Source organism: Myotis brandtii, unplaced genomic scaffold, assembly GCF_000412655.1.
Source record: "Myotis brandtii unplaced genomic scaffold, ASM41265v1 scaffold382, whole genome shotgun sequence".
NCBI classification, from domain to species: Eukaryota; Metazoa; Chordata; class Mammalia; order Chiroptera; family Vespertilionidae; genus Myotis; species Myotis brandtii.
In genome coordinates, this window is record NW_005364671.1 from 77,973 (window position 1) to 87,311 (window position 9,339).

Sequence of the window (9,339 nt, forward strand, 5' to 3'; positions counted from 1 at the left end):
CGGGGCGCGGGCATCTCAGGGCAGAGGCAGGCTAGTGCGGGGCGCGGGGCGCAACCAGCCGGCGACCACACAGTAGGGTCAGTATGGGATGGTTAACACCTGACCTCACGTAACCTTCACAACAACTCCGAGGACCAAGGATTTTCAAACCCATTTTATAAAGGAGAGCTCAGGGGCAGAGAGAAGTCATCTTTCCTGGCCCTCAAGCCCGCGGGATTGTAACCTGGGTCCGGCTCCTTCCCCGGGCCTTGCTCTCACAGCGCCTCTCTACCAGTGGACTTTTAAATGCCCTCATCCTCTGGCTCCCTTGCCGGTTCATTCCTTCCCTGAGCAGCTAGCTCATGCACTGACATGTTCCTACTCCCCTGTTCACACCCTGTCCACACTGGCCTAGGACAAGGGGGCTAATTAATGTCCCAGATGGTGACCCCACCCACCAGGAAGCAAAGCCAGTACACCTCTTCATTCTCAAAAATTATTTCCAGTTCATAAGGGCACTGTTCTCACTAGGGTCAGAGAACCACAATCTGAAGGGGCTGTATGAAGCCCTTAGAGCAATGGTTCTCAACCTTCCTAATGCCGCGACCCTTTAATACAGTTCCTCATGTTGTGGTGACCCCCAACCATAAAATTATTTTCATTGCTACTTCATAACTGTAATTTTACTACTGTTATGAATTGTCATGTAAATATCTGATATGCAGGATGTATTTTCATTGTTACAAATGGAACATAATTAAAGCATTGTGATTAATCACAAAAACAATATGTAATTATATATGTGTTTTCCGATGGTCTTAGGCGACCCCTGTGAAAGGGTCGATCGACCCCCAAAGGGGTCGCGACCCTCAGGTTGAGAACCGCTGCCTTAGAGATTTCCTGTCTGTCCTCTCAGGGTACATTGGGGAAACTGAGGCTCTGAGAGATTCGCAGTTTGGCTGGATCGCACTGAGCCAGGACCAGGGACTTCTGCTCGTTAATTGTCCCATTCATTATGTGAATAATTCCCTTTCAGCCAATCACAGGGTACTGGGGCTTGAAAAGGACCGGTGGGCCATGTAATCAGTTATTGAGTCACAGCTAGCGTTAAAAATAATAATTAAATGGAATGGGGAAAGTGCATGGCAGATAGTAATGCTTTGTAAAATGCATTTCTTACTCTGAGCCAGGTCAAAAGATTTAAAAGCCACTGAATCTGACACCTCCCATTGTACACGCTTCATTGGTAGCTCTCCTCATTTTTCACAGCAGTGGGTAGAGTAGGAAATGATGGGATGCGTTGGGACTCCCCAATTCTTCCATCCCTTGCTTTGGGTGTGTGTGGGATAAATCATGGGCATCCGGGGATCTGGGCTCAAGCCCTAGGTCAAACCCTTCCTCAGTTTTTCTCTCTGTGCTTCCAGTTCCTTTTCTTCATCTAAGCCAGCTCCTAAGATACAAATGTGTGCCATGCCTTTGACCTGGGGCCCCTGAGAGGATTGGGTCTGGGTCTGCTCTTGAGAAACACATAGTATAGTGGGGGAGTCAGACAGACATCACAGGACAGGGCAGTGAAAGGGGAAATGCAGGGACCATGGCCATCTGAAGAGGGGTCACCGTCTGAAGGACCAGGGAAGAGTTTTGAGGGGGTAGTGTCCTCAAGAATCACTCTTAGGTCAAATATGAAAACTGGAGGGAATTGTTATTATCCCTCAGAAAACTTTTTCCAGCTGGAGATTTCTGCAAACTGTGCACTGGATAGTGTACTCTAATGGAGGTGCATTTTGGCCTCTTTATTTATAAGATGGAGAGTAAAGGGGAGGCGTGGAATCCTGTAGAAGGGAGAGAGCACTCCTGGAGACATGGGGTTCAGCTGGGCAGTAGAAAGCGCTCTGCTCTGGCTTTTGGTAAAATTGGGAAGCTGCCAACAGTTTTCAAAGTCTTTTTCCAGCCAAGAATTAATTTGTTCCTTCCAACAACCCTGTGTGAGCCAAGCTAGGATGATTGTGCCTCTGAGAGACATAACAAGCCCAGTGTCACACAGGCAGGACTGGTACCCACGTCTGTCTAGCCAGGGGACCCTTTGGCATTTTGATGAAGACTATGGACCTCTATTCAGAAGGATATTTTTAACTACGAAAAATAAATTACTTTGGAATACAGAGGAAACCAATTATATAAAATCATTATCAAAATATTTATTTTGTGATTTAGTCCTTTTTAAAAACATTAAATAACAAGCTCTAGAAATTGGTCTATTACCTATTGTAATTTCGAGGTAGTCAATGAGTGTAAACAGTATTTCAAGACCTCGTTACTGTAATGCAATACAGAAATATCTATGATTTCTATTGGTGACGGAGTCTCAGGTACTGCTAATACTGTTGTGATTTGTTGCTTACATGCATGATAGAAGGAAATGCTACATTTTAGTTGGAGGTTAGTGAAAACAAGGATGTAATTTTTTCAACTCTATCCATGGATCCCCTGGGTTCTGTAGAATCTATGCTAAAATCTTCTGCCTCTTCTGGTCTAGCTCCTACTCCAATGCTTGTTACTTTATCACATGCATCATGTTTCTTCCTGCAGACACTTATTGCAGACCTACTATGTGCCAGACAGTTTTACATCTTGTATGTCATATAGTCTTGAAAACTTCCTTTGAAGTAGGTGTTATTCTTTCCATTTTGCAGACAAGATAACTGAGACTCGAGGAGGTTAAGTGATTTACCCAAAGCCACACAGCCAGTAGCTGAAACCAGAGTCTTGTACCACCTCTTCATTCCTCTCCAACTGAGGTTTGGGGGTCAGTGTCTCTAACACCAGAAGGAAAGGAAAGTATGAGAGAAGGGTAAGCAGGGAGAATTCACAGTTACGGGGAACACACGCAAAGTAGAAATTGTGCTGTGCTTGTCATTATCTCCTTTAATCCGTACAACAACCCTATGCAGTATAACTCTATTAAAAAATAAGTAAATAATACATATCTATAATAATAAAAGCATAATATGCTAATTAGACCAGACGTCCTTCCAGACCTCCTTCCGGACAAAAGCCGGGGCTGCGAGGGAAGCCCGGGTCTTAGGTGCCAGAGGGAAGCCAGTGCTGACAGCTGGGGGAAGGAAGGCCTACTCTTGCCCAAATTTCGTGCATCAGGCCTCTAGTTTATTATAAAACACAAATTAGAAAATATAAATAAACCAAAATAAAAATCACCTATAATCTCTCCACACAGAAATATCATTTAATACTTTGGTATGGAGAGTTCCAGATGCACACATACACACACAATTTTACACCCACTTTACGGATACGAAAACTGGACCCAGAGAGGTTAAGTAACTTGCTCAAGAATGTACCAGTAATAAGTTTCAGTCACCTGTGGTCACCTTTCCTCTCTTATCAGGGCAGTAGGAAGAGCCAAAGCCTGGCACTTGGAAAGCCATAACTGGAAGGAAGCCCCTCTGAGTGGTTTTCAAAATAGTGCCCTCTAAACCAAGGCAGCCTTGCTCCAGGAGCCTGTTTTCTTGGAGAGGGTTAGGGGGAGGGTGGGAGGCGCCTGCTCCCTGTGGTGGGCCGCACAGCTTGCAGCTGCAGCTGGGTGACTAGTGACTGCAGTTAACCAATCAATTGGGGATGAGAATCCGGTGCAACCCTCCTGTGATTGAGAACACAGTTCTTCTCACTGGGCTTGGCCACATGTGTGGTCCGTTAGGAGTCCCTGGACTCTCCTCTTGCCCTACAGCCCCAGCTTGTGCCCACCTGGACCCCTTCCCTAGTGACTCCCTCGGATTCTTTCCCCAATCTTCCAGAATGAGGCTCTTGTATCTCATCCTAAGAGAAGTAGCTTTGCCATGGTGGAACAAAAAAATGCAGGGACAGCCCTGGCCAGTTGCTCAATGGTTAGAGCACCAGCCCAGAGACCAAAGGGTAGCTGGTTCAATTCCCAGTTAAGGACACAAACCTCGTACCTCCGTTGCAGGCTTTATCCCTGCCCAGTTAAGCTCTTGCCCGAGAGACACAATGATGTGACTCTCTCACATCAATGTTTTTCTCTTTCTCCCCCGATCCCTCTCTCCCTTCCACTCTCTCTAAAAGCATCTACTGTCTTGACTGTACATGTACCAGTCATTGAGCACCTTCCATGTTCCACCATCTCACAGGAATCACAGTTTCAAACTCCAGGTCAGAAGTTGTACCTGCTTCAGCCCTGGTGTCACAGCCTAGGGCCTGGTTCTCAAAGGCAGGGCTGCTGCTTTGTACTGCCTCTGTTCCTTTGTGTGCCTTTGTGCAAATCAGAAAGAAATATACCTCATCCTCTGGCCTGATGTAGCTCCATGCTGAAGATAAGCCTTGGTAATTAGAGTTCAAACTAGATTTCAACTCTCACTTATCTCTTCTTCTGGACACCTTCAAAACCTACATGACCATAAAGGTCAACCCTGCCTCGAGGAAGAAACTAATAAACAAACAAATAATTTTGAAATATGGGTATTTTAATATATAATGCTATTGAAACTTAGGTTAATTTATTCACCCCAGGACCCATTCAGGAATGGCAGATACTAGGATTTGTTCTGGTCTGCCAGTCCCCAAAGCTCAAAGAAACACTGCCTTTGCCCTCTTCCTCCTTCTCCTTCTCCTTCTCCTCCTCCTCCTTCTTCATTTTATTTTATTTTATCTTTATTGTTGAGTATTACAAATGTCCCCCTGCTTTTGCCTATCTTCTGCTCTGGTCTCAGCAAGCGTCCAGCACTTTCCATGTTATTAAGCATTTTTCACGTTCACAGTTCTTTTCCAGCCTAAGATCATCCATTTCTGGAATTTATTCCAAGACCGCTGCACCCTGGAGTGAATGTCTGGTTCTCTCCAAGAACCAGTGTCTCCAACGCTGAACCCTCCCTGTCCCTACTGGAGTGTTACTGAAGTGCCGAAAGCAGAGAATAGAGGGAAAGGCAGGGATTTTGGTACCAGATTAGCCTGGATTCCAATCGCTACTTGGCAACCAGTTGGCTAGGGTACACTTTGTACTTTACATTTAGCCTCATCTGTAATATAGAAGTCATAGTACCTGTCTCATTGGGATAAGATATAGCTATGTGAGCACTCAGTAAAGGTTGCTTCTCTTCTTCCTCCCACTTTGCTAAGAGCAAGGTTTATGTCTCATGCTAGGTCTACATACAAGAAAAACTTCAGCCTTTGTCTACAGAAGACTCATTGAATCTTTGGGGGTGGTATTGGTTGATAGAGTTATATAGGTTTCAGGTGTACAATTCTATAATACATCATCTGTACATTGTACTGTGTTTTCACCACCCCGAGTCAAGTCTCCTTCCATCACCATTTATCCCCCCTTTACCCTCTTCTACCTCATCCACATTGTCAGTCTGTGTCTATGAGTTTTTTGTTTTTTTCTTTGCTTAATCCCTTCACCTTTTTCACCCAGCCTCATAGCCCCGCTCCCCTCTGACAGCTGTCAGTCTGATCTCTGAATCTATGAGTGTGTTTCTATTTTGTTTGTTAGTTTATTTTCTTCATTAGAGCCCACATATGAGCGAAATCATATGGTGCCTGTATTTCTCTGACTGGCTTATTTCACTTAGCATAATACTCTCCAGGTCTGTCCATGTTGTCTGTCGCAAAGGTAAGAGTTCCTTCTCTTTTATGGCTGAGTAGTATTCCATTGTGTAAATATGTACCACAATAGGACTATGAGGTGTGACTAATATTCTTGATGTCCCTCCTCTGGGAGGCATCATGACCCATTGAGGCCCCGAGAAGTAAAATACTTTGCCCATGAGTCACTCAGCTGCTAAGCGGCAGAGGCAGCTCATCTACTGATGGGCACTTGGGCTGCTTCCAAATCTTGGCTACTGTAAATAATGCTGTAATGAACATAAGGGTGCATATATTCTTTCCAATCAGTGTTTTGGGATTCTTTAGGATATATACCCCGAAGGAGAATTGCTGCCTTATAAGGCAGTTCCATTTTTAATTTTTTGAGGTAACGCCATACTGTTTTCCACAGTGGTTCCACCAATTTGCATTCCTACCAACAGTGCATGAGGGTTCTCTTTTTCCACATCGTCACCAACACTTGTCTGTTGATTTATTGATGATAGCCATTCTGACTTCAGTGAGGTGGTTTTAATTTGCATTTCTCTGATGCTTAGTGATGTTGAGCATCTTTTCATATGTCTATTGGCCATCTGTGTGTTCTCTTTGGAGAAGTGTCTATTCAGGTCCTTTGCCCATTTTTAAATTGAATTGTTTGTTTTTGAGTTTTATGAATTCTTTATAAATTTTGGATATTAAGTTTCTTTTCAGATGTATCATTGGCGAATATGTTCTCCCATTCAGCGGGTTATCTTTCCATTTTGTTGATGGTTTCCTTTGCTGTGAAAAAATTGTTTAGCTTGATGTAGTCCCATTTGTTTATTTTTTCTTTTGTTTACCTTGCCTGAGGAGCTATATCAGAAAAAATGCCCAGCCAGTGTTTCTCAGTGGGTTGAGCATCATCCCATGCACCAAGAGGTCATTGGTTCGATCCCCAGTCAGGGCACATGCCCCGGGTTGTGGACTTGATCCCCAGTCAGGGGTGGGGGGGCGTGTAGGAGGCAGCCGATCGATGTTTCTTTCTCATTGATTTTTCTCTCTCTCTCTCTCTTCCTCTCTGTCTAAAATCAATAAAAAAAACACACACTCATATTTAAAAAAGAAAAAGAAAAAAAGATTGCTATAATAAATGTCCAAGATTTTACTGCCTATGTTTTCTTCTAGGATTTTTATGGTTTTGAGTCTAACATTTAAATCTTTAATCCATTTTGAGTTTATTCTTGTGTATGGTGTAAGAGGATGGTCTAGTTTAATTTTTTGCACGTGTCTGTTCAATTTTTCCAACACCATTTATTGACTACACTATCTTTACCCATTGTATGTTGTTGCCTCTTTTGTCAAATATTAATTAACCATAAAAGTGTGGGTTTATTTCTGGGCTTTCTATGTTTTGTTCCATTGATCTATATGTCTATTTTTATGCCAGTACCATGCTATTTTGATTACTGTGGCCTTGTAGTATAGTTTGATATCAGGTAGCATGATTCGTCTAACTTTGTTTTTCTTTCTCAAGAACACTGTGGCTATTTGGGATCTTTTGTGAAATATGCCATTGGTATCTTGATAGGAATTGCATTGAATCTAGATTGCTTTGGGTAGTATGGACATTTTAATGATGTTAATTCTTCCTATCTATGAACTCAGTATATGCTTCCACGTATTTGTGTCTTCTTCAATTTCTTTCTCCAGTGTCTTATAATTTTCTGAATACAGGTTTTTTACATCCTTGGTTAAACTTATTCCTAGGCATTTTATTTTTTGGAATGCAATTGTAAATGGTATTGCTTTCTTAGTTTCCCTTTTTGACAACTCATTATTGGTGTATAAAAATGCAACAGATTTCTGGATATTTATTTTGCAACCTGCTACTTTACTGAATTCATTTATCAGTTCTAGTAATTTTTTTGTGGAATCTTTAGGGTTCTTTATATACAATATCATGTCATCTGCTGCAAAAGACTCTTAATTAACTTTGTCAACCCATGACTAGAACTACTTTTTTTAAAAATTAAATCTTTATTGTTCAGATTATTACAGTTGTTCCTCTTTTTTCCCCCCATAGCTCCCCTCCACCTGGTTCCCACCCAACCCTCTGCCCTTACCCCCTCCCAACTGTCCTCATCCATAGGTGTACGATTTTTGTCCAGTCGATCCCAGGGGCTCCCATGGGGGCGTGCTCCTCATCCTGCAGCACCAGGACCTGTCACAGGCAAAGGTGATCTGAAGAGAGTTTGTTCCAGAAGTTTGTTTTGGCCTCTTCAGCACTTGGGTCAAGAGCCCTCACATAGCATCAGATAACCCAGACTCACACAATGGTCCTGCTGTTTTCCACCTCTTTTCATCTTCCTGGTTCCCCCAGTGGCCAATCTCCCTCCTTCTCCCTGGCCAACGCCAGTCTTTACTGGAGGTTTGGGGAGAAGGGAGGAGATGACAGCACTTGGCAGGAAGCCAGTGCTCACTGTCATCAAGGGAATGTCCACTCTGGTCAGGTTCCCTGACCCCTGCCTGCCTCCTCCCCTCCCCAGGCCCAGATGCCTGTATACTCTCCCTCTGCAGCCTCCGGGGAAGCTAGTTACTTTATTGTTCAGAGCAACACACTTCCCTCCTTTTCAGCCAGACTAAATGAGGGTCTTTTGCTCTTTTCTTTCTTTAAATAAATATTTTTATTGATTTCAGAGAGGAAGGGAGAGGGAGAGAGAGATAGAAACATCAACGATAAGAGAAAACCATTGACTGGCTGCCTTCTTTTTTCTTTTTGTTTTTCCGGTTGGGTGTTTTTTGCTTCTTTGTATTTCAAATCTTTGACTTGATTCTTGCGATCCTCTAGTCTGCTGTTGGAACTCTGTATAATATTTTTTATTTCAGTCAGTGTATGCTTAATTTCTAGTTGGTCCTTTTTCATAACCTCGAGGATATCACTAGATTTCTTGAGGGTTTCATTAAGTTTATTGGCGGTTTCTAGAGAATTCTTGAAAAACTTTAAAAGTGTGGTTTTGAACTCTATATCCAGTAGTTTGCTTTCCTCCATTTCTGTCATTTGTGACCTGTTTCTTTGTCTCGGCATTTTTTATGCTTCCCTGTGTTGATAGAGTGGCTTTCTGTGTTAGGTGTCCTATAGGGCCCAGTGGCTCAGCCTCCCCAATTACCTGAGGTGGACACTCTTGGTGCACCCCTTTGTGGGCTGTGTGCACAGTCTTGTTGTAGTTAAGCCTTGATTGTTGTAGGTATCACTGGGAGGAATTGACCTCCAGGCCAATTGGCTGTGAGAATCAGCTGTGTCTATGGTGGGAGAACTTCTGTGCTGGAGACACCCTTCTGGGGCAAGACTTGCTTCAGTGGGGCTTTGGTGCTCACTGAGTCTGCCCCCTGAGTGTGTCCCTTATGGATCTGAGGAGTTGTAATCTGGATGGTCCCACTCTGACCACTGGGTACACTGGCTCTTGGATCTCTAAGGAGGTGCTAATTTAGCCTCTGCCTGAGGCTACCCAGCAGGAGCCCAGCTGTGAAGCAATGCAAGCTGCTGTGGGGCCTTGGGCCTTCTTTTAGAAGTTCTGGGTTTCTCTACCCAGCTGCAGTTTGTTAGGTAATTTTCAGATTGCAAAGGGCCAGGCCTTTCATATGCAAAAGCCTCTGCGTACAGCTTGGGTGGGGCAGGGTCTCTGGGGATCAACAGGGCAGAGCAAGCAGCTATGGCTGCTCCTCAGTCATGCCCTAAGGGGCCCCGAGTCTCAGTGTCCCAGTAAT

At 43.7% G+C, this 9,339-nt stretch overlaps 1 protein-coding gene across 4 annotated transcripts in view; it reads left to right on the forward strand.

The window, feature by feature from the left end:
* Window positions 1-9,339, forward strand: part of ZCCHC11 (zinc finger, CCHC domain containing 11) — a 157,802-nt gene that overhangs the window by 432 nt on the left and 148,031 nt on the right. The gene's annotated exons all lie outside the window — the stretch shown is intronic.